This window comes from Nannobrachium achirus, assembly GCF_963921795.1.
Source record: "Nannobrachium achirus genome assembly, chromosome: 1".
NCBI classification, from domain to species: Eukaryota; Metazoa; Chordata; class Actinopteri; order Myctophiformes; family Myctophidae; genus Nannobrachium; species Nannobrachium achirus.
The window spans coordinates 30838324-30865500 of NC_137810.1; the positions used below are offsets into that span (position 1 = coordinate 30838324).

The window sequence follows — 27177 nt, forward strand, 5'->3', positions numbered from 1 at the left end:
GAATCTCCCCAAGTAACGCTTTGTATACAAAATTCAACCAATGTTGTAACCTGCGAGATGTCAATGAAGACCAATCAACTGCAGCATACAACATGCAGTGATGAGTCCTGAAAGGCGAATTTGTTATGAATCTCAGAGCTGCGTGATAAAGAGGATCTAATTTGGCCAAAGTGGAGGCACAAGCAAACCTATAAATGGTGTCCCCATAATCCAGCTGGGACAAGAACAAACCATTTACCAATCGTTTACGGGAGGAGCGAGCAAAACAGGCCTTCAGCCTGTAGAAAAAACCTAAAGTGAATTTAAGCTTCTTTCCTAGAGCATCAATATGAAATTTAAAGTTGAGATGTTTATCCAACCAGAAACCTAGATATTTATAACGCTCCACCCATTCAATGGGGGTACCATCTAGAGTGGAGATATTTACTGTTATTGGATACTCTCTTGGAGTGAACAACACAGCCTTTGTTTTGTTACCATTTAACAACAATTTGTTTCTTCTCAATTCATGCTGCAGTGAGATGAAATCAGACGACAAATCATTTACAGCCAACTCAAGCGTAGGCGCACAGGTGTACAGAACCGTGTCGTCCGCATACATATGGTACCTAGAGTGCTTTGACTTACTGCAGATATTGTTAATGTACAAAAGAAAGAGTAAAGGACCCAATATAGAGCCCTGAGGGACACCCTTCTCCAGAGCAACTTTATCCGACACGATGTCACCCAGTTTAACACATTGCGAGCGACCCATCAAATAACTGGAAAACCAACCAATCGCATTTTGGCCCATGCCAATATTTGCGAGCGTCTTTAACAATATGGGCAAATCCACAGTATCGAAAGCCTTGGATAGGTCGATAAACAAGGCTGCGCAGACATAAGAATCTTCCCAGGCTGCTTTGATGTCATCTAAGACAGTGAGGCAAGCCGTAACGGTACTATGCTTTGATCTAAACCCAGACTGCATGGTGTTTAGGATCTTATAATGCTCAAGAAATTGATTAACTTGAACAGATACCTGCGCTTCCAGGATTTTAGCTAGAGCAGAAAGATTAGAAATTGGCCTATAGTTATTTACATCAAGGGGATCACCTGCCTTGAGGAGGGGGGAAACATGCGCTTGCTTCCACACCAAAGGAATATTCTGAGAAGTTAATGAAAGATTAAATATATCAGTTATAGGTTGGGCTAAAACTGTCGCAGCTATTCTCAGAAGATAGGGATCGAGACCATCTGGTCCTGGAGCCTTTTTTGGGTCCAACGAGGACAGCGAACGGAGCACATCCATAACCAGAATAGGAGAAAAGTCAAAATGTACATTAGAATCTACTAATGAAAATGCCTCCTCGTGTGCACCTTGCGGCGCGGAGGAAGCATTTTGTACATCGAAAATGTGCCCAGCTTTTTTGAAATGATTGTTGAAAGCATTTGCGATCAGCTTTGTGTCACATATAAGAGATTCCCCTACCCGTAGCTTTAGCGGGGGGCCAGCAGCTCCCCTCTGCTGGAGAGATTTAACTGCTTTCCAGAAGTTTACACCAGATGTATCAGAAGTTAGAGATAAATAATACTGTGCCTTCAACCTTTTGGTGAGAGCAGTACACTTATTTCTGAGGATACGAAAAAGAAGCCAATCGTTTGGGGACTTAGACTTTCTGGCAAGTGCCCATTTCCTATTTCTGTCATGAATCAAATCAGCCAAATCCCTAGAGAACCAGGGATTAGACCTATTCTTAATTCTGACCTTCTTTAGGGGAGCATGTTTATTTACCAGAGCAAGGAAATGGTCGTGAAAGAAACAGTAAGCCTCATCCACAGATGGTATGAGAGAGATACGAAACCAATCAACTAGTGCCAAATCATGCACAAAAGCTTGCTCAGAGAAATGTTTAAAACAACGCCTGGTTACAGTCAAGCTTTTTGATTTGGGCAGTTTTGTGCTTCTAACACAGGCAATAGCACAGTGGTCGCTCATATCATTTGCAAAGACACCAACAGAGATATATTTATGTACAGCGTTTGTCAAAATGATGTCAATCAGAGTGTCACTAGCTGGTCTAGTGGGGCTGTTTATAATCTGGGTTAGATTTAGGGAGTCACAGTTCTGTTTAAAACCTGAAGATTTTTCAGAATCCCAGTCCCAATTTAGATCCCCCAAAAGCACAATTTCTGTGTGCGAATATTTTGCAATTAAATCAGTAAGATTTCCCAGAGTTTCAGCTATAGCTGCAGGAGGCCTGTAACAGCAGATAATAGTAAGTGGTGCATTTGCCACCATTATCTGAACTGCTAAAAATTCAAACTGTCTCGGGACAGAGACAGAGTGAAGAACAGACCCTTGAAATCTGTTTGAGATGTAGAGCGCAACGCCACCGCATCTACCTTTCCGATCAGATCTAAACAGATTAAAACCAGGAAACTGCAAATTATCTGGTGTGGTGGGTTTAAGCCACGTCTCAGAGATAGCCACAACATCAGGTTTAGCTATTTTAAACCAATTACTGAGAGTATCAAGTTTGGTCACCATACTCCTAGCATTGAAATGCAGGAAACCCAACCCATTTCTGCAGCTGAAGTCATAAGGAGTGGACAGAACAGGTAAAGAAGTAGACAAGATAGGTACATTATCTAGGGTGGAGACCGGGCCTGGATTTAATTGAACATTGCCTGAGATGAACAACATCAATAATATCAGAAGCCTGGATATCACTCTTTTAGGCATTTGTTTTGAAACATGAGACTTGGAAGAGGAAATGTCCTTTAATCCCTTACATAGGGGACCAAAAGCTATATTCTCCAAAAGAATTAAGGCACATGGGAGGACTCTTTTCAAACAGTCAGGTATTTTTGGTCCCTGCGGCTGAAAGTCTATCCATTGTGCAGACGTGGCATAACCAAGAAAATCAGAATGGTGCAGATTAGGACTCAGTAGTGGTGGCACTTCACCTTTAGGGCTTTTAGTATGGGATATAACACCCAGTAGAAACCATACAGTGCATGATGCCTTGAAAAACATGATTGATACACTTAAGTACAAGGCCAAGAAGTAATGATTATTACCCTATTGTCCTCCGGCTATCACACCGCGGTGCCGCGACCAGGGCAGCGAGGAACGAGCGATGAATAACGTGACACAGTACGGGACAAGACCATCGGCAGGAGGTGAAGGGAAAGAACACACAGCCGTCCTCCAGTGAAACAGCCCATAGACGTCGACCGCAAACACACCGCACGACCGCAGCTTAGACCTTCTTCACAGAAGCAGCGAAGAATCAGGACATATAGAGCCGCTGGTTATCAGGACCGGTACGCCGTCTAGACGGCAGAATAGATCCGTGGAACCCCCGCTAGCCGCCGGGAGGAGAAGAGACAGGACGCCGCCGCTGGCCAGCAACAGGCACGCCGTCTGGACGGCAGCGTAGATCCGTGAAATCCCCGCAGGAAACCGGGAAGAGAAGAGACTGCACGCAGCCACTGGTTTGCCGGACAGGCACGCCGACTGAGTAGATCCGTGGTGCCCCGGCTGGAAGCAGTGTCACGGCAGTAGTGAACAGGGGCAGAAGGAGACGATCACAGCCAAAACATAGACAAACACTGTATCTAGTGAGCAGCACTATAGCTTCGGTGAGCTAGAATTGCCACCCAGGGTGATCCCAGCACATCAGCCACCCGGACGGGAACGTAGCACGCCGTCCAGGGGACACCCCAGCCTCACAGACACAGAAACACAGCTCAGCTGGTGAGATACAGCGTCCCACGCCGAATCCAAACCGGCAAACACACCGGGCAGTCCAAGCAACGATTTAATCCAGTGAAACAGTCCCAAACGTACAAAAAAGTTTAAAAGCTAAGATATAATGTCCTTAAAAACGAAGCAGCGGTAGAAAGAGTGAATCATGGATGATTAGAAACATAAAAACATAAATAAAAAAACATTATAAGCTGGCACAATGTAATAATAAAATCAATAAAACAATTATTTAAAAAGTCTGCTTACCGATGATGGCACTGGTAGACACAACCCACCTCTGAGACACAGAGTGAGTAGACCGCATTAGCATGGACCAATTATATGAAGATAGATTGAAAATGGGTGAAGTGGTCCTTTAAAGGGGAGTGGAACCTCGTCTGTCCACTGCACACATGTCCCTCTTCATGTGTCTCTTGGCCTCCCTCCAACGGTCCCCTTCACCATCCTATTACTCATTCAGCTGCTCTCTCTGTGCCTCCCTCCCCCTTCTCTCCCATTCTTTTCATCCGTCCCGACTCGGAGTATAAAGCTTATTCAGGCTTACTCAGCAGTTTAGTTTTTTTTGTTTCCTTATCAGCCTGTCTCTGTTGGGGAAAAAGCACGTTGTGATGCAGTCTCCCTCCCTCTCTCCCTAGAAGTGTCTTTGATGTAGCATGAGCTGTAAGGGGTACAAACTGCACGCTGTAGTTTAATGGTGAAAATGGGAGCAACGTCCTCTCCTGTATCGACATTGATCGTTTGGCATTTAGCGGGTTTACAGAATTGAATGAGCGAGGCTCAGCTGCTGCTGTGTGGGTGTTTGTCTTTGTATTATTATTGGTGAATTGAGACATTCAGGCTCACAGTATGCAAAAAAAGGGACGTTGGTTTCTAGGCCAACCTATCTCACATCATAGCTAATAGGAGAAAAACTAAGACAAACAGTAAGCCTGGTTGCTAGGGAAACATTGTTGTACTACATCTTGACTCCTTCCAGTAGAGGTACTTACCTCTGCATGTTTTCTTCTAGTTCATGTTCTCGCTTTAGAGGCAAAATCTTGGCCTTTTGCAAAAGGTCACAGTGAATCTGTGGAGGGTGTCTGTCTGAATTCCGAATACTATTGTGTGAAATATTTAAATAATATATATCATTTTGTCCCACGAGTCAAACCTTACTTTGTAAGCTAGCATTTTGGCCTGATACAACAGAGATCACCCCATTTTTGGCTTAAGTATTTACCGTTTATTCAATACGGCTTCCATTAACCTTGAACGAACGGAGGCTCTGATTGTATTAATATATTAAAATCAGTTTGCCTGGAATGATTCACAGGCATGTACTGTTTGAAAAGTCATCTTCTGCATACGCAACGGCCCCGACAACCTCATTCATCAAAGCTGAAGTGCAGTTGTTGTTTCCCGGGTTTTGTTTTCACTAGCTCATTAGGAGGACTGTCTGATGCAGGGAGAACACAGTGTGAGGTTGGAATCCTATACAGGTAGGTTGAAATGGGTGAAGAGCACCGCTGAACGCCACACTGTGTGTGTGTCCTTGTGTTTATGCAGTACAGTAACTGCATCCTGTCACTGTAAGGATGCCATGTATCATCGCTATTCATTAGTGTGAGCTATATGTTTTTGTAATTTCCATGTTTTTCCATGTAGAGATCCCATCTCTGTCCCTTGACCATGCATACGCACGCAGTGGCACACACAAACACACACGCACACACACACACACACACACACACACACACACACACACACACACACACACACACACACACACACACACACACACACACACTTCATTTATTTATGAATTCAGTAATCTCAGGTGTAGCTGTATTATGAAACATTTACAGCTTTGTCTGATCGTCCTTGGATACTGGTCTGAGCTGTATTACTTCTCTCGAGTCTCGACAGACCCACACACGCTGCCTGTCATCATTAATTCCTGAAACAAACGTTCTCTTTCTGAGGAGGCACTCTCACGCACTCTGTGACGCACGCACGCACGCACGCACGCACGCACGTACGTACGCACGCACGCACGCACGCACGCACGCACACACACACACACACACACACACACACACACACACACACACACACACACACACACACACACACACACACACACACACACACACACACACACACACACACACACTACACAAGCCTCATAGACCACACGCAAGACAGACATGTGGCCAAACAAAACACACTCCCAAACACCAGCCTAATGTACTTGGCTTCAGGATAGCATGTGCAAACACATACACACCCAATATTGTCATCTCAGTAAACAGCTTTTGACAGAACAAATTGATGGCAAACAGTGTTCTTTTTCACTGACTTCATTGTTTATCAGTTTTGTATCTTCTGAGCTCCTCTTTCACCTTTAGCCATCACTTGCATCACTTTACAGTAAGCATTTTTGCACGGCGCATGCAGACACGTGCGTGCGTACGTGCATACACAATCTACATTTCACAGATTTCTTAGATTAGAGAAAGAACAACTAAAATAAATATTTAGCCTTTCATGGGCAGAGGCGAATCTTTTCTCCTTTTAACTGTGTTCCAATGTTTGTGTTTATATTAGGGATGTCAGCGGTTAACCGGTTAACCGGTTAGCCTACCGTTAAGAAATAACCGGTCATGCTTAACGGTTTCACGGTTAATTTTCATAATAATATGATCGCATTTTCCTGGACCTGCATAGTGTTTTTGGCTATGGAGATGTGATTTTGTCAAACAGACTCTGGGAGGCGCAAGAGAGTAAGTAGTCTTATGTCATGTCCAATCGAACAGTGAATGAGAGACAGCTGTTTTAGCGTTACGCAGTGGGGTCTGTGCCACAGTGTGGTCCGGGGAGGATCAGACAACGAGCGTCGGAATACACAAAACAGAACACGTAGCCAACAGAGGTATTTTGGTCTGGGAGCATTTCAAAAGGAAAGGAGTGTAGACGACAGTATCTTTCTCAAATACAGCAGCGACATGAGGCAACAGCGATGCTCAATCACAAGCCGTGAGTCACAGAACGCGACGCGCTGTGAGCTTGTAGATCTGCCATTTTCATCTCGGAAGAGTTTTCTCCGCAGCGCGAGTCAACAGACTCGTACACAACAGAACTGGTCGTCATGTTAATGGTTCTCAATAAAAATGCTCAGCCTAGGCTAGAGCTTGTTTGTTTGAAAGGCAGAATAGGCACCGCCGACGACCACTTGTTGAAACGCGCAGGCGATGCTTGTTGTTTATTGATAATTAAGCCTAGAACAATTTATTTTTATTGTTAAATCCGTCTTTTTTGTTTCTTTCAAAGGAGCATAACTAAATGTCTACCATTCGTCTACCAACATTAATTCTGTGTACTTATACAATTTTGGGTTAAAAAAAAAAATAATAATAAAAAAAATATATAAAAAAATTATAATTAAAAACCGTTAATTAACCGGTTAATGCTGACGGCTAACCGGTTACTGGATAAACCGTTAGTGACATCCCTAGTTTATATATACAGTACTCACACAATAAAAATGAATACACCTCAAGGCGATGCAACCTTGGTCGCGCCAATTCTTGGCCATCTGGTCAGTGATGTGTATCGGACCAGTTACCCATATATGGAGACCCCTGCATGAGTCAACAATGGGATGTCAGAACATGCCCATATATAGGCATTACCAAATATGGGCATTCCCAGATATGCCCTTAATATTGATGACATCGGGACAGGGATCTCCATATATGGGCATAAAACGGACAAGGACGTAATTAATTTGCGAGTGTGACTCGTGATGACATCAGCGATCTCTATATATGGGCATAAAAGGGACATCAAGCCAGAGCGCGATGTCAGAGCGGCAAAACTACACTTGTACCTAACGCTATATTTCTAATGCACCCGAATCATCAACCAACAGTCAAACCCACAGTCTGTTGGGTCCGTGTTTATGAACACACACATTATCATTAGAGTTATCAAACGGGCTGCCAGCCAGACAGTCAGCTAGCCTGTGTGCGGGTTTGGGGGGAGTGGGGCACTGTGCCTAACTGGCTAACAGTAGACCATCTAATTTAGCTGATGAATGAAGACCGTGCAAACAGGGACCCTTTCCTTTATCTCTGTTCATTAATTAGACAATACTGATAATGGCCTAGTCTGGGAGGAACATGTGTGTAAGTACAGTAGTACATGTGTGTGTGTGTGTGTGTGTGTGTGTGTGTGTGTGTGTGTGTGTGTGTGTGTGTGTGTGTGTGTGTGTGTGTGTGTGTGTGTGTGTGTGTGTGTGTGTGTGTGTGTGTGTGTGTGTGTGTGTGTGTGTGTGTGTGTGTGTGTGTGTGGAGTACGTGCCAAGACAAGATGCCTGTTTTGTGCACCTGCGCTTCTGTGTTTCATGTGACTTTCTGGCTTCTTGGTACGGTCAGAATGCCATAAGTAAGTGCGTATGTGTGTGTTCCCTCCCACTAAATCCTCCCTTGTTTAAGTGGCCAAACTGAGGCTGGAGAACGGCTCCATAAACATATTTATGATCCCCTGAGGGGCGGAGGAGGAGAGACGTTGCAGTCAACCGCCACAAGCTGAATACTTATCTATATTCATGAGACTGTGGCCAACATAATCACAATCCACAGCGACCGTACAGTGTACACTAAACATATACTGCACTATCACATCCTCAGTGTTCATTTAACTCAGAGTGGTTACATGTTCTACACTCGCAGAGAGATGCGTATGTGTTGATTGATTGATTGAGGGCTTTATTAGACGTTTGCATAGGGAAAGGTACAGTTTCATGACAGTACAGTTCACTGGTACAAGGTCAACTAAAAGGACCAGTAAGACGCCTTTACCATGTCTTGGCCATGGCTAAAGGGATTTGGTTCCCCTGGCATCACAGGGATCTCCATATATGGCAATAAAAGGGATTTCGTTCCACTGACATCACAGTGATTATATATTGGCATTCACAGATATGGGTTTAATATTGATGACATAAGGGATCTCCATATATGGAGGGATAAAGGGATTTGGTTCCCCTGGCATCATAGGGATCTCCATACCTCCTTATATGGGCATAAAAGGGATCTGGTTCCCCTGGCATCACATTGTCCTATTTTCTTTACGTACAAAATGTTTAAAAAGATTTTGAAAATTGCAGATCTACAATCTCACAATGTGTTGCATAGATCGTCTTTTTTCAAATGGCCATAATGTTTATAGGGCTGAAGTGGTTAATTGATGTTTTGTAATAATAATCTAAATCTACAAAGTAACTAGTAACTAATGTTTTCAAATAATTGTAATGGAGTAAAAGTATAATATTTGTCTCTGAGATGTAGTGGAGTAAAAGTATAGAAACGTGTACTCCAGGAAGTAAGTAAAGATACCTCAAAATTGAGGTAACAACTTATTGAGCACATGTTACTTTACACCACTGATGCAAACTGGGGCCAGAGGCCATACGTTTCCATACGTCAGCCAACTAGAATGTTAGCATGCTATGTTAAAAGATAACGTCGCTAAAAGTGTCTGCAAGCCAGTGGAAACTCTTCTGCGTCTCTGGTTGTGTGTGTGCATGTGTGCGTCTCTGGTTGTGTGTGTGCATGTGTGCGTCTCTGGTTGTGTGTGTGCATGTGATGTGCGTCTCTGGTTGTGTATGTGTGCGTTTCTGCATATGTGTAACTCTTGACCTGTCACTCCTCGGCCTCTTGACCTTGTGACCCTCCAGGCAGTAGTGCAGTAAATCCTATCTTGTTAACTGAGTGCTGCTGATGTCATGCAGAGCTCTGTGTGTGCGTGCGTGCGTGTGTGTGTCGTTGTCGGGTGGATACCTGCATGCGTGTGTGTCGTTGTCGGGTGGATACCTTGTATGTCTAAAATAGCTGATCTACTAGTACACAACGCCTCGAAAATGTTGGAACATCTTTCATCGATTATGATTATTATGGCGATTTATATGTGGTTAACTCAAATAATTGTGATCAGGCGATTATGTAATAATAGCGATAATGTAATAATATATGTATAGCGTGTGCACAGTAACATCATGAGTGGTACAACTGTGTACAAATGTAACCAAATGGACTTGTTCATGGCTCACCAAAAGCCTTCTCATGATTATAAAATATGCCCGATGTCGATCCATTTACCAGGGTGACCCTTTTCCTTATGTTCCAGCTCTGAAAAGATGACTTCTTTTGAACTGAATCTTTTTGGTTGACAGTAACCAACACCCACTCCATCAACCCCCCCTCCACACACACACCAATGTAGCATCTCACATTGCACAATACAGAATCCTGAATGTTAATTTACCGTGGCCCCCCCCAGGCATACTTACTTCCATACCTTTTTCCTTCCACACTAAATCTCTTTGGCAAAAATAGATCTACACCAATCTAAGCTAACATAAGCTATTGATTGCCACCGTAGGTATAACAGTGGTGTGCTCCAGGCTTTGTCCTTTGCTCTATTTTACAGCCTCGTAGAAGGTCAAGTAACTGTAGGTCTCTGATTTTGACAGGGTGACATGAACTGACACGGTCAGCTAAAAACAGCCTCCACTCTGCTATCTGAGGGGTGACCACCTCTCTGGTTGAACGGAACCATGGGGGAGGTGAGGGAGAGAGAGAGAGGGAGGGAGTGAGAGAGAGAGAGAGAGAGCGAGAGAGGGAGAGAGAGAGGAAAGGCTGTCTGTGGCCGTTGATGACAGTTGACAGCTTCAACCCTTCAATTAACCTCTTTTTAATGAAGCTGAGCTATAAAACCGCGCAAGGCCAGGCTTTTTGGATTAATGCATTATTAAACTCAGTCCACACACACACACACACACACACACACACACACACACACACACACACACACACAGAGAAATCGTTATTGTTAATTAAACCTTTTTTAAATTAACACATTCTCCTTTCTCACTCTTGTCATTAGTATGTGTTTCTTTTTCTTTTGGTTTGTGATGGGAATAAATTCCTATGCAGTTGTCCTGGCCTTTTTAGCAAGGACACTTGCTTAAAAATAACCCAATAGCGGCCCGGACCGTGGTTTAGCGGACCGGGCACCTACAGTAGGCTGACGATCTTCACTGCATGTCTCTCCCCATCTCTCTCTCCCAATAGCCGACACAAACACAATATGTCAATAATGTTGATTAATTTGGTCTGAGAAGACAAACTAAACCTGTGGTCCTTGGAGATTGTTCCCATTGTTTACTGGCCTTCTGACAGGATTAAACTGGCTATTTACTTATTTATTTAGACGATATTTGCTTTCGGTTTTCTAAACCTCACCACCCAAGTGTGCCTTACGGCACCAAGGTTGAGAGCCCCCATACGAACTTGCATTATGTACAACTGTATGCACATGCACACACACACACACTCACACACACGCGCGCGCACACACGCACATACATTCGCGCACACACACACACACATATGCACGCACGCACGCACGCACATACGCACACACACACACACACACACACACACACACACACACACACACACACACACACACACACACACACACACACACACACACACACACACACACACACACACACAGAAACATGTTACCCAGCAGGTTCTTTAAGGTCAGATAGCTCTTAACCAGTCAACTCTGAGGTGCTCTGAACATGCGGGTCAGCCAGCTATAGCTGGCAGCCATCCAGTCTGCCAGTCACATATTCCTAGCCTGTGGTGGAAACTGGAAAGTAACTAAGTACATTTACTTCAGTACTGTACTTAGGTAAAATTGAGTTATTTGTACTTGAGTATTTCCAAAAATGTTGTACTTTTACTCCGATAAATGTATTTGAAAACTTTATTTACTAGTTACATTGTAGATTTAACCGCTTACATTTTGGCCATTTGAAAATAGCCGATCTACAAGCTCACAATGCGTTGCATCGTGACACATTGTGCGCTATTCTCAAAAGATTTGTATACATTTGAAAACTTGAAATCGGATATTCTGCATAATAATACTTTTACTTTCAGTACTTTAAGTACATTTTGATGCCAATACTTTTGTACTTTTACTCAAGTAAACTTTGAGTTCTGGACTTCTACTTGTACAGAGTATTTCTGCAGCATTGATACTTTTACTTAAGTAAAGAATGTGGGTACTTTTTCCACTAGTGTTCCTAGCCCTTCTACAGAGCCCCCTGCCCTGGTCCCTGGCCCTTGGCCCCTGCTCTCATTAACACAGTCTCCAAACACAAGCTGGCGGCGACACAATAGACTCTCTCAGAGTCATTAGCCAGCGGCTGGTCTCTCTTCAATAATTATATACAGTACCGGGAGGGAGATAGTAGCCTGTATGGATTTGGACTTGATTACTATGTCTATGCATTGGGAATGCATAATGTGCATATTGTTTACTTGCCACATACAGTACAGTAATTGTTTGAAACGGGCATACAGTACAACACATGTTCACATGCAGGACAGACACACAGCTCTCCTACAATACATGTACAGTATGTGTGTGTATGGGTCTGAACACTACAATACAATGCATAGTACTTATTTATTGCACATCAATGTAATAGTTTTCATTGATCTCTCCCTCTCCTTTTCCCTTCATTTTCTGCCTCCCCCCTCTCTCTTTCTCTCTCTCTCTCTCTCTCTCTCTCTCTCTCTCTCTCTCTCTCTCTCTCTCTCGCTGTCTCCATCTGTCTGATGATGGTGAAACGCATTACCAGATAACATGGGTGTCCTGGCTTTCAACATGCGTGGGCCATCACCTTCAATCTCCTGTTGTTTTCTCTTTCTCCTGTCCCTTTCTCTCTGCATTTTCAGCCCTTTATTTTTCATTCCCTGTGGTACCGTTAGATTAAATTGTTTTGTGTCGTACTCCAAAATGGAGGTGGTCCCACAATGAGATTGAAATGACTCAGCGAGAGCGTCAAAGAAAGGTGGTGGACGAACAGGGAAAATGTATGAAAAGGAATGGATTGTTGTGGCTAATCAGATTTGCAATCTCAAGTGGAGAATACCACGGGGTCAGCCAGAGTTTCCAAACACATTCATACTCGTTCTGCTCTCATTGTGTGTGTGCAGAGTGTTTCTTAAAGGGGAACATCATTGATATTTAACCAGAATTCTACCTATGCTATTGAGAGTACATGTGAAAATCGGACAGCACAGTGAGCTCTGTGTATGGATATCTCGCTCTCAATGGCACTTAAAAATCAGTTACATGTTGCAATGCGATGTTAAAAGGAAATATATATAGTCCTGCAGTAGCTACTTAGGTGTGACACCGCATAGCCGTGACTTTGTTGAGATTCACGCTGTTGAATAAGAAATGAGCAAAATCCTCAGATCTGCGCTTTCATGATTTATTCATCCTAACTACACAATGAGAAGGCACGAATCACACATTACAGTGTGTGTGTGTGTGTACGTGCATGCATGCACTGGGCCGGGCGGGCTTTTGTCGTCCTTCCATTCATTACATGCAAACGCTCCGCCTCCTGCCCACACACGATTGGCCGCCCGTTCGGCGTGGCTCCTCTGACAAGGAAGATTAGGGGGAACAGAGAGAGAGAGAGAGAGAGAGAGAGAGAGAGAGAGAGCGTACATGCTGAAAGAACGGGGGAGGTGCCAGTGCATGTGAACATATTGGCACACGGTAGCAAGGAAAGAAAGAATAACAACAGAGGAAGAGGCAACATTTGAAGAGCAGAGGGTCCCGTTTGAAGACAACAACCACAGAAGGGGGGTTGAGGGACGCCTTGTCTGGGACGTTGGCCCACCCTGGCTGTTGAAGAGCACTCGGGGACATCGTCTGCCAGCAGAGGGGAGAGGAAGATGACAAACGGTCTCCCAGAGGCCACTTGTGTGTGCCTTAATTTCTGAGGGAGGAAGATATTTATCCACACTTCCTTCCCCCCCCCCCCCCCCCCCCCCCATCCCTTGCTTTTTATTGCTGTCAGCTGGTCTGGAGGCCGTCCTCTTTGCAGCCTCTGGGATAAGTTCACGGGTGGAAGATGGATAGAGAGAGATAGATAGAAAACAGAGGAGAGGGGGGGCGATAAAGAGATGACCGTTACATGTCACAGCAGGCATGTGTATGTTTGCGTTGGGAGGTGATAGTGGAGTGTTTTTGAGAGAGTGTACTAAGCTCCCGCGTCCTTGAAACTAAATTGTGGGATCCTGTTGGCATGGAGCTGGAGAGCAAGGTGTTCTGCTCTCGCTGTCTGTCAGGGAAGTTCTGCTAGCAAACAAATAGTTGTTTTATGCCTCACATATTTCCCCCTCTGGACACACACTCGCACACACACACTGTCTCACTCTCTCTCTCTCTCTCTCTCTCTCTCTCTCTTATTCAGACACCGGCATCCTTCCTGAAAGGCACACTTGGCTGAAAAAAGACCTTGGCACTTCCAGTTTGTTAGTTCATAGCCAGGTCGAGGCACTGTGTACACGTGTGTACGCAGTGGTGTGTGGGTTTAGCTTGTGTCCGGGAGCCGCTTTCAGTCAGGCTCTAATTAAGCCAGAAGGTTTCAGGCCTGTGCCCACTACCGTCCCCCCTTTTATGCCCCCCACCGCCCCCGCTTCCCTCCCCTCCCCTCCACCCCCTGAGGTCCCGTTGTCATCATTAATTCCGATCGCAAACTGCCTGTGGACAATGGAGCGAGCAGAGACTCCTCTGGACTAGGTGGTGGGGAAGGAGAGAAGAGAACAAGAGAAAAAGGGGGTGATTAGAATCAGATGAGAGCTGGGAGCTAGGACTGTACACACTACCTCTTTAGAGAGAGAGAGAGAGAGAGAAACAGAGGGAGAGGGAGGGAGTGGTTGTTGCCCAGTGCTGAACGGATGAATGAGAGAGCAAACAGTGAGAGGGGCTGAGCTTGGGGACAACACGTGTTCTGCCGACAGAGCCAGCGAGACGAAGAGCGGGCAGGAGGACGCTCTTCACTTGGTGATCACCCTCCTGGCGTTCATACTATATGCCCTGTGACGACGCAGCGTTCTGAACCGTAGCCAAGTGTAGATGAACGCGTTGCTTTCTGTCCTCTGCCTGTGGCACCCTATCTTGTCTTTGTCAGAGTTTCGTGGGACAGACGGAGGGACGGAGTGGCAGCTTCTGTGCATCTCATGCATATGGAATGTGGCGTCGCAACGCCACTGAGGGAGAGCAAAGACGTAAGAATCTCCCAGAAGCCTTGGACTTTCTCATTTCATCTTTTACACTGGGAAATCTTAATGACAAACTCTCATTCTATTTAGTTTGAACTTCTCTTTCATGCTAACAGCTTAAAAGAGAGATTAGCTTGAAGTGCATTACAAATGCAGCAGGACTTGAGTGTTCTTGTTGATGGTTTTAATTTCAATCTCTGACACTGACCAGAACTGGATGCTGTTGTAAGGAAAGGATGCGAGGACTACTGGATCATTTGAGTTGGAGACATCAATAGGTTTCCTAAGCATGGCCGTTTGTTGACAGCTAGACAAGGGAAAGCTGGAAAGGACTATGAGGTAACTTTGCCTCATGTGGTCCAGCTGTCTGGAAAAGTGCCTGAAGTTGCACCTTGAAAACTCAGCCTTCAGAAGAGGGTGTCTGTAGCCCTCAAAGCCTTCGAAAAAAGGAGACATTTCTTGACTGCCTGACCATGGACGACTCTAGTATTTTGAGGCGCAGGGGACTGCAGGTAAGGTTGAACCTTAAACCCTAAGTGTGACTGTGTTTGCAAGGGGTTAAAGGAAACTGTAAGGGAAAAGGAAACTGTAAGGGAAAAGGGGGGAACACATAATTCAATTGTATTCTACACGCTATTGTGTATTCTGTGTTGCCTACTGTACATATAGGCTGGAAATAACAGATCAGCCTTAGGGGCTCGTTCGTTTGTACAAACAGAGTTGGCAACTGTGCCATGTACCACAATAGGGGCTTGTATGGATAGTCAACTTGCCTTGCGATGCCTATATGGGTTTCAAAGTGTTCTGTAGGGCTTTGTATGTGCCGCATGTTCGTTTGATCACACTTTTGTGACAGGTCAATCATATATAATTCACACGCATGCTGTACACATCATACACACACGCGCACACACACACATGCACTTGCACACACAGATTCATCATCCCTATAATGTTTCTTGCTGGAATTCGGACAGTGCGTCAGCGGTCTTCTTGGACATGCTCATCACAGTATATACTGTACACACACTCAACAACTATATCTAATTTCTTGCTGCCGGTTAATTGTGCTTGTTGACTGGCAGCACACAAAACGAGTCTGATGTCATGACCCAGTGCGTTAACAATATGCTCTCATATCACTCTCTCTCACACGCACGCACACACACACACACACACACACACACACACACACACACACACACACACACACACACACACACACACACACACACACACACACACACACACACACACACACATATATATATATATATATATATATACACACACACGGGAGGGCTATCCTATGTTTGCCCTTTGAGAGCCATATTATTTGAAGAATACTTAACAAAAGTACTGCTTGTTATTTGATGTAACCCCAGCCATACCATAGATATGCCCACTATTGTTAACAGGTCTTTCAGTATTGGTGTTAAACATTCTTCATTGTTCAGTCCCTGGCCTGTACACGTGTACACACACGCACACACCTTGTCTGATTCAGTCATCTCAGGGCTCCATGAGGCTGGTAGGGAGAGGGAAGATGAGAGGGGGTGAATGTTGTGTCAGCAGCATACACTCCCCCTCCTCCCCGAACCAGAGCAATCAGAGACGAGGGGGAAGAGGGCGAGAGTAATGTGAGATTTTGACTGGGTTTGTAATACTGTTCAACCTTGTCTGTCTGTCTGTCTCTCGCCCTCCTTCTCCATTTCACTCTCCTTTTTCACACTTTATTCCTTCCTTTCACTTTCCCCTTAGTCTTCCATCTTTCACACCTTTTTTTTCTCCTCTTCCTCCCCTCTTTCCCTCCCTCTTCTCTGCCGTCTCTCTGTTGGTGATCATCAGGGGTAAAATGAGGATACAGGTTGGGAATTTGAGCAACATTGTTGGGACCTGAGCGTTGTGCATGTTTACAGTCTGCCTGCGTTCTGTGTGGAGAAAAAGTAGGCCTCAAATGAGGCCGCCCGGCACCGACGACCTGGATTTGCTTCTGTATTTTAGTCCTGGTGACTAGACACTACCTCACTACCTGTAAGGATCAGTTTTTGTTGTCTTAGAATGCAAAAGTGAATAACCATATGTCTATTTGATCCATTTTTCTATCGTACTGATCCTGTGATGTCATCATTTGGAAACAAGCGCACAGCGCACACGTGCACACACATTCTGTACACACACACACACACACGCAAAAGGTAAAGTTGATATGTGAGAAAGTTGCTTCACGTAACAAGGCCACCCCATGAGGCAGACACTGAAACCAGAGAAACAAGGTATCTGTCACTGTCACTGTGGGGGGTGATTGGATACTGAGTGACAGAGAGAGAGAGAGAGAGAGAGAGAGAGAGTATATTATACGGCAGCCACATTAACAAACTGGAACTATGAGTGTGTAACCAAAAGGATACATTTGTACAACCTCAAGTTACAAATGGATAAATGAACACTGGATTTTAGTGTGTATGTGTGTGTGTGTTCTCACCAAATGTGCTGTATGTGATTCTCTGAACTGCCCTTTGTACGTCTGGATACCCACCACAAGCCTGCCCAACACACCGAAATCAACCCCCCTGCTGTGCATTTGTGTGCGTGTTTGTGTTTCTGCGTCTTCTAGAGCAGTGGTTTTCATCTTTGAAACTTTGAGAAGTTAGTGTCATACTTATAAATAACTTATTTGTTAAGTCCATTGATGCAAGCAGGAACCATTAAAATAAAATGCACACGGGCCCACCCATCTGACCACTTAAGATGGCAGCCGATAGCTAGGCTGCCGTGTTATGTGCTCATTCAGCTGATCTGTCCTCCTCTTCTGTACAAGGAGAGTAGACAGCATATTGCCCAGGGTGAGAGGTCAAGTAGACCTCCTCCTTCTTATACTAATGGCGACAGTGACACGAGCTGGGCTGCGGAACAGGGAGATCGATGAGACAGGGTGGGCTGATGGCATATGGCTTTAGGGTGCTTTTTAAGCTCAGGACTCACTACCCACTTGACCTCTGGATTGTTTGGAGGGTGGGAGTGACGAGGTCGGACAGATAGCAGCTTACATCCAGACCAGATGTCTAGGTTGGAAAGGTGAAGGGGGGATTCAACCATTCAGGGGTGCAACAGTTAATAGAACGAATAGTTAAATCAATAAATACGTTTATTTAGAAGGTCCTGGGTTCGATTCCCGCTGGGGGCGTGTTCTCTCCTCCACGTCATCAGTGCCCATACCCTAGGTGGGGTTTGGGGAAAGGCCCTTCTGTGTGGAGTTGTCATGTTCTTCCAGTGTATCCTAGGGTACGTACGTACCCTCACAAAAAACATGCAGTAATCCTGGTCTCTATACTGCCTCCCTGATGGAGGGGCACGCTACGTCCAACCGGGGGAAAAAAAGCAGCTTGGACTCCTCATGCATAGAAGGAAGCATGAGGTCAGTCCGTTGCTCTCCCCAGGTTGGCAGAAGGAGTGTAGCACTCAGGATTACATTAGACAATTGCACTGGGTGAAAAATGGGTTCCAAAATTGTGGGATAAAAAAAAGTAAAAAAATATGATAATACATTGTTCTTTTTTAAATACATTCACAAAACAGCAAAGATAACACTTTGTGCCTTACGGCTGTAAGTACATTTACATAGATTTTACAAGATACAGTGTACGGCGAACTACAAAATTGGGCTTAAATGGTTAATCAGACTACCGGTAATTGATTCTTTTGTCAGTTTCACTGGTGTGTTTAGGTGGTAGCACACACGGAACGGGAGTGGTGGGGAGTTAGTGTTGGCGGCCATTGTGTTACTCGTATAATAACTCGTATATAAGCTCACAATGAGCTTGTAGATCTGCGAGCAAGCATACTATACAATCATCAGGCATACATTTTTCTGTTGCACCACACTCAAGAGAGAAATTGTCCCAGAGTCACTGGAACAAGGGGACTAATGTGTCTGTACTTTATGTCCTGCCTGGGCCTCTTCAGCTGCCTGTGATTATGGTTTGTGGCTGAGTGGAAAGTACAAAAGGGATGGGTGGTGGGGGCAGTTCTTCAACTCATAATACCTCAAAGTGGTCCCTGAGGGGTTTAAACTGCACCACCCCTGTGCCACCCTTCTGTAACGGCACAGTTCAATTGAAAAGGGAATAGAAACCAACCTGACTCCCTCGTGTCTGTCCTTACATTTAGCTCTGTGTGAACTAGGCACATGTCATTAAGACAACAAAGAAATGTTACAGCCATGTTTAGTCACAGTATAGATTGCATCCCTGTTATTGTTCAGGGCAGCAATTAATTGTTCAGGGCAGCAATGGACACCAAATCCCTTTCTTTGGGTTTAATCTATTCTGTAATCGGTCCAGTATAACAAACGGTAGTAGGCCTCTGTGTGCACACTGTGAAGTGCACACTGTAAAGTATGTGGTGTTAATGTCACTCAGAGAGTGTACAAATGAACCGACAATGATCCATATATATCGTCGTTGTCTGATGAAAACCTTGTTTGTCCAAAACCGTTAGTTTTGCATTTATTGTTTTAAAAATGATTTAAACTAGTGAAAACAGCCGATCTACAAGCACACACTACTTGTAGATCTGCTGTTTTCATTACTTTTGTGTGACGGCCTTGTATGATGAAGCAGGGCTTTACTTTGCGAAAGAACTTACAATTTTGAAACTTGGGAGATACGAGGTTTCCGCCCAACAACGACGATATATAACATTACACTCTTAAGTTAAATTAACATTCCGGATGTTACTCTGTGTGTGTGTGTGTGTGTGTGTGTGTGTGTGTGTGTGTGTGTGTGTGTGTGTGTGTGTGTGTGTGTGTGTGTGTGTGTGTGTGTGTGTGTGTGTGTGTTTTCGTTCCCTTGGGCGTGCGAGAAACACACTGGTTAAGGATTAGACATGGCATTCACACAGGGATTTTCAGCAACAAAAGCCCGCCTGTGACTAACGGCGTATAGCTAGCATCTGGATGCTGGCCCTGTGCTGACATAGCGTGTCTGGCCATGAGAGCACTCTCACACTCACTACACCACGGCTTATCAGCTCACATCTCCCGTGGGACACAGTCAAATCCTGACGCTTAACTCAAAGCTGCAATCCAGAACTTTCTTTAATGAACAAAACTTTATTTTGATCGATCTGTAGATTCTATCGTACTGTATGTCAATACAATGAAACGAGTGCATCTCCAGTAGTTGGAGGTGGTCTCCATAATCTTCCATTGAGACATTTAGTAAAAATATTTGTTCTTTAAAACTATGTAAACAAATTGTGACCATGAGGAAATACAAGTCTTGTTTTATTTACAAAATGTCAGGTCCAGGAGGGATTACAGTGTTTTAGAAGCATTTTGAGAGTTTTAAGGATGTTTTGTTTGTCGCAATCATATCGTTAATCACAATTATTCCGGCCACAATAATCGTGACATTGCATTTTCATATTTTCCCATCCCAGTGTACTATAACCAAGAGTCCATTTGGTTACATTTGTACGCTAGTTCCAAATGGATAAATGAACGATTAGGATTTTACTGTGTATTCTGTTCCCCCTCTCAAACGAATGTCACGCAGACTCAATAATGTTATCCTCACTGGCATAGTCTGCGAGTCCCAGTTGGCCCTCTCTTCATCTCATATCTCAGTGTGTTGGTTGAGAACATCTGTCTTGTTGCTCAACACATCATGAGGATACCGATGTGTTCTATTGAAGCCAGGTTCCCACACTGAGACTACATTACGTAGTTGGGCTATGTCAGAAAGGTTAGCAAATTTATAACACATTCACGTCCACACTCAAGGCTTTGTTCAGCTGCAGACTTTTAAATGTTTTTGCCGTTAATACACTAACTTTGTAAGCACAGGTTCCTTCCCCAACAAATTAGGTTTCTAGTGTTGTTTTCGTGTAATTAGAAAAATGTGCTCAGTGCGGACCTCTGCCAAAGCAGCAGCTTGTCCATAAAGTATTGTGGTGCCATACACACTTCTCTTTTTGGAAAAGGTTCCTATTCATATTTAAAATAAGAAAACAAGTTTCCATCATCAAATACTCAGTTATATATTAAGGTATTGTATTTATTCATTATAATATGTGAAAAGTGTAAATTATCATAAAACAATTGAAATGTCCATGGCCCAGGGGGTTGGACTGGCAGGTCAGTGGCTCAGAGCTGAGTTTTATGACCACAGGAGGCCCCCGAACTTGAAATACTGTAAGTGGGAATGACCTCGGGGTGGTCAACCAGTCCAGTCTGATAATAACCCATAAGGCACCCTTTGGCAAAGTTTAAACTTTCATGCATGAGTTGAAACTTTTGGAGATATCCTGCTAACAGACAAACAAACAAATATAACGGGGTGGAAAAAAAATGTATGCTTTTTAACAACTGTAAGTAAATCAAAAGTGAAAAACAAAAACAAATGATTAAAAAAGAACAGTTCCCTGCGGCAGATTTTTCATTTATGGAAATGCGGGTAGTGTGCTAAATAGTTATAGAGTTATGTGTCACAGCAAAGTGAAATATCACTTTAAAAAACCCTGGGAAAACAAGCATTCATTTGCAATGATTCGCAGAAATTAGCCCCAAGGATTGGAAAAAAACAACAGAAGATCCTTTGATCCTCCCTACAAAATACTGAGAGCCTCATTATGCTCATTTCCATGTGTGCAAGAGGTGAAATATGCTAATATGTTGAGCCACAGAAATAATTAATAAATGAGAGGAGGACTTAAAAAAAATGTTTTAAAGCAGCTTTTAATTTGTCCTTCTTAAATAGTAGGGGCGATTTATTCCAGACTGAACACAACTCACTTAACATGCCACCACTCGCGTAATGGGCTGCTCATGTGTCAATGATGGGGTTAAGCCTAATGTCTGGCTATATGACAGCTATCACTGACCCTTTCAATGGTTGGCAAGCTAGGAAAGGGGTAACACCTCTCGTACGGATGAAACAAGTGGAAGGCAAAACAAAAGTTTGCCAAAAAATGTGAGTTGAGCTGCGTGTAGGAGCTTGAGTGGAGAGACATGAGGGACATGAGGGGTTATGTGAGCATCAGGAGCCAGAGGGCATCTCTCTGCCTCCGTCTTTGTCTCCAGCAGCCCTGGCAACCTAAATGTTTCTCCTGCTTGACTGACTCTGAAGATGAGGGTTCTGCTGGGAGAGGGGGGTGTTGGCAGACTAGGAGGGCTGCTAAATTGTACCTGCAGGGCAGAGAGGGGTGGAGGGAGAAAGAGGTGGATGGGAGGGTGGAACATGAGGGTAGAGGGAGAAAGGTTTGGGGAAGGGGGGTTGTTTTTTTAAGTAGACCCGACCAGTGCCAGATTTTTTTGTCTGATCCTGATTTTGGAGGGTCCTAGACTATAGATTACGGATGTTTTGATCAATATTTTGTCAAAGTGCAAAATGTTCGAATCGATTTGAAAAACCTGTTTGATTAAAGTTTATATTCAAGAAAATGTAACTTAAAATAACAAAAACAAATGACCATATAAACAGAACTCTATTTTGTTAAGCTCTACACAGAAATGTTTGAAAATAGGCCATCTACAACCTCTCAATATGCACACTGACAGTAACATAGCCAATGTGTCACTCTAACAAACACGCATTGCAATGATAATATAGACTAGAAGTGAGTCAAGGTGGTTGATTTTTAGGCCTATTAGTTGCCAAGCTAATATCATACTCATTACTCTATCCATTTTAACCTCTTGTTAAGTTCCAAGCTCACACCTTCTCCTCCCACAAGGCAGTAGCCATTAACCATCCATTGATCCGTGACATAACGGTCCAGTCTGACTGCTTCCGTGCGGTAAACATTGACTTAAGACACCTAATGTTCACTCACCAAGCCCTAGGGTCATGTCAGGATTTTAGGAGTAATCATTGGAGGAGGTGGAGATTTTAGCCTAGGTTAGGTGTTCCTAGCGTCCAGTATCATAGGCTATGATCTCTGCCTTCCAACAGAATAATACCCTAACCCCAGCCACCGTTTCATTCTTGCAACTTCATCCCCTGTGTAACTGTCGCCTGAGTGCAACAGTTTGGCTGTATAGCCAGACAATAACATTGTCAGTCTCCTGTGTTGGTCACATTGGTCACCTGCGTCTTGCAGTGTGAGCCTTTCGGGCAGCCGTGGCCACTTTGCTGGCTGATTAAGTTCTGTGAAGCAGGGCGGCATAGAAATGTCCCGGCACAATGTTATTCTGACGGCATCCCCCTGTCTTGTGTGGACGGCCTGTAATGACCAGTATAAATCATACTGGGACATACTGGAGGCCATGTTGAAAATGATAGCCTGCTTATATTACCCTCAAGCTCTCACATGTTACATCTCACATATATATCGTTGTTGTCGGGTGGAAACCTTGTATGTCCAAAAACGTTGGTTTTGTATTTATCCTTTTAAAAATGATGTAAAACTAGTAAATTAGCTGATCTACAAGCACACAATGCCTCGCATCGCGAGACATTGTGTGCTTGTAGATCTGCGGTTTTCACTAGTTTTGTGCGACAGTCTTGTATGATGAAGCTGGGCTTTACTTTACGAAAAAACGTACAAATCTGAAACTCGGAGGTACGAGGTTTCTGCACGACAGTGACAATATGGAGGTCACACTCTCTCCTCTCTCTCTCTCTCTCTCTCTCTCTCTCTCTCTCTCTCCCTCTCTCCCTCTTCTTTGTTTGTGAATGAAGTGTTTTGTCGTTTCTTTCTCTCTCTCTTCAGCTTTTGCTCCTTTGGCCTGTTGTGTTTCCCTCCATCGGTGTGTCTTTTCTTTAATCTAATTTAGTTTTCTTCTTGCAGAGCTAAGTTTCAGACAGAGGGGGTCCTTTTGGTAGAGAGTGTCTCTCAGGATGATGGAGCGATCCTCCAGTCCTCCCCTCCTCCCCTCCTCCCTTCCCTGGCCATGGTGGACTGGGCATGCAGGGTGCTCTTTGTCTCAGCCTTGTGAAATATTAATAACCCAGAGGTGCCCTGGCTGAAGAGGAGGGGGTCTCACTTGTCTTCCTGTGGTTTCACCCCCCCCCCCCTCTTTTCAGGCTTTCAGAACCCCAATGGCTTGAGATAATCTCGTCTTCTGGCAGAGAAAGCATGTGAAAGCAAAATGGGGGCTTATTCATCGAGGAATTCCTGAAAGATGTGTTTTATCGAGTGCACGGCTGCTGGTGCAGCACATGTGCACGTGTACTATGTCTGTGAGACGAGACGTTTAAAGAAGTAGTTCACCCAAAACATTGCTTATTTTGTATCAATTACACACCCTGTGAAGCCTTGAAGTCATGGAGATTGTTTTTTTGTTTTTGTCGCATTCCTAAGCCAATAATGTGATGACCTGCGGAGTAGGAGGAGGAGTCTCAGTAGGCGATTACTGAGCAGCCACCCGGCCATCGAATTATTGGCGTAGGAATGTGACAAAAACAAAAGTCTCCATGGGATGTGTTTTGGTGAACTACTCCTTTATGTGTGTGTGCATGTGTGTGTGTGTGTGTGTAGTGGGAGAGGTGGGGACAAAACAGAGGCCGAAAAATGGGCCACAAACCTAATTCACCATTTAAAATGCAAAGAAAGAGTCTTAAATATCCTCCTTAACATCTAAACCTCCGTATTAGGTGTTAATAAAAATGGAGTGCAGTCCTGCGGTGCTTCCTCTTGGAGTGTGTGTAACAGATGGAGAACACAGGACAGGGACAGGAAGTGTCTGGCAGCTAGATGTTCAGTCAGCTGGTACGGCCTGAGGTTGAATATTATTAAAGACACCACTGAGACCACCCTAGAACCCGAGGGGGTAGCGCGCACACACACACACCGCACATGCACACACACAGTGTAGCACCTAGAAAGACAGGGCAAGATGAGCTGTGCGTGTGTGTGCGTGTGTGTGTGTATGTGTGAGAGAGAGAGAGAGAGCGAGAGAGATAAAGAGGCACACAATATGTCTATTTTTATGCTATTTAATGTTGCTGCTATTGATCTGTCAGACCCACCACCTTCAGTGCTCTCTACTTTATACTACTTTGATTTATAACTCAACTAGAACATTTTGATGCTCTAGAATCTAGAACTTGGTCAACATCTACAACATTGTCTTTTTGTTTTTATCCTCCATTTCCCTCTCTCTCTCTCTGTTAGAAAAGTTGTTTGTTCAGTCATTCGTACTTCCCATGAACCCAGGGAGGCGTGGTAAATAACTGGTTCGACATCAACACTGAAACCCTCTCCATGCTTTGTTCCTCTCTGTTCCGGGTGCGGGAGGTCAGAGTCTTGTCTCTCACCAGAGCTTCCCCAGCCCTGAACGCACTCATACCCCCGTATGTGTCTCATCTTGCTGCTAAATCGATAGGCTCGCCTGGCTGCTATTAAGCCAAGCAATAACTCGTGACCGAGTCCAATGCTACTGCTATGGACACACCAGCTGCTGCTGATCAAGAGCCAGGAAAGTGAACCGTCTACGTGTGTCTGTGGAGCGCTTTTCTGGCTGTACAGTGAGGCTTTTATGAACTTGGAATTTCGTTAGCTTTTCTGTCTGGCCATTTGTTAGAGACACAGAGAGAGAGAGTGAGGATAGACTGACAAAGAATGCGTTCATGGGATGATCTCTATGGGCTGGTTGTCAGTAAGGATATACCGTATCCAATCAACTTGTAATGTCAGTAATGTGCCATGGTTATTTTGTTATCATAAAGTAGTCAGAGTTAACTTAAGTTGTTTTTTCAGTACTATCGGGTCATACAGAAACATACTGTATATACATCGGGACGATTATGAACATTTAATGTCTCGATTCATCTTGGCCAAAATGTGATAGACAATATTACCCAAATATGCTTCAAGCTGCGATCCGGAACTTATTTTAATGAATACAATCAATGTTATGTTAACCAATCTGTACAGTTGAGTATCTTAATACACATTGTCATTTGTGAGGATATTCAAGCTTGTGTGAGAATATTCATGATTATCACGATAAAGGAAATTCACCACAACAAAAGTTTCTTGAGTGTTTCTATTGCAATAAAATACAGTATATCCTCCCATCTCTTGTTGCGACCGTAGGTCACATTTAGTATGAAAACCTGCAGATCATGTCTATATGTCTGTCCGTCCGTGTGTCACGCCTCATGTCACGCTCCATATATGACATCTCCATATATGGAGCTGACCAATACCTCTACATCTGACCTACAGACACCTCAGGTGGGTCACACTCCATATATGGCAAAGACATTTCCATATATGGAGCTGGCCAATACTTCTATATCTGACCTCACAGACTCCAGATATGGATATAGCTGACCATTTCTGACATCACAATGATTACTCGACCAGCCAGATTAATTGCGACCGTAGGTCGCAGTTCACAATCACAACCGGCACAGCTTTACCGTATCCAACCGGATGGCTAACACCTGACACTGTTGTTCTCCTGACACATCACTGTGACATCACAGGTGACATCATAGTGATGTCAGATACTCAGAGCAGGGATCTCCATATATGGGCATAAACAGGTGACATCACAGTGATGTCAGACACTCAGAGCAGGGATCTCCATATATGGGCATAAAAGGGATTATTTTAGGGATCTCCATATATGGACATATAAGGGATTGTATCCCAGATGATGCCCTGTTAGGAAAACCACACTAACAAAATCCATATATTCGCCCTTAGGCGTCTTACTGGTAGTTTAACTCCTGCTTATTAACTGTGCCGTATTAAGATTCTCTGTTTCAGTGCGACCTCTCCAAAAGATTTTCAAAACTAAAAGCATCAAGGTCGTAACACGTCGATTCGCAACGCGTTTTGAGCTTGTGGATCTGCTACTTTTGTGCTTGCTTTTGTGTACAGTATGTGACGCTGTGGTACTATGATCAAGTAAGGCATTGATTTACGAAAAAACACAAAAAGGTAAAATATGGATTTAGGAGTTTTATGCCCGGCAACAGCGATATGTAAATATAATGTCCCTGCAACCAGTTAGTTTGACCTGATCTCTGGCTTCATCTTGTGACTTCTGTCTCGACCGCACACTGTCCTCCTTTGATCAATCAAGACCTTCTCTGCATGGCTCCTCCATCGTCCTCTGTTCCCCTCCACCCCCTCACCCATCTCTCCTTTTCATTGTCTGATTGAATGCAGATATTGCTGATCAAAGAAAAAGACTCCAGGGTGGCAAGACTGTTGCGAGCCCCCACGTTCCAAGTTTTTAGAGAAAGCGGGAACATGAAATGGAGGAGGGGAGAGAGAGAGTGAAAGAGATGTACGTAATGACACCCTGAAACCATC

The 27177-nt window shown here is 44.2% G+C and overlaps 1 protein-coding gene across 3 annotated transcripts in view; it reads left to right on the forward strand.

The window, feature by feature from the left end:
- Positions 1-27177, forward strand: part of mast2 (microtubule associated serine/threonine kinase 2) — a 237522-nt gene that overhangs the window by 94742 nt on the left and 115603 nt on the right. The gene's annotated exons all lie outside the window — the stretch shown is intronic.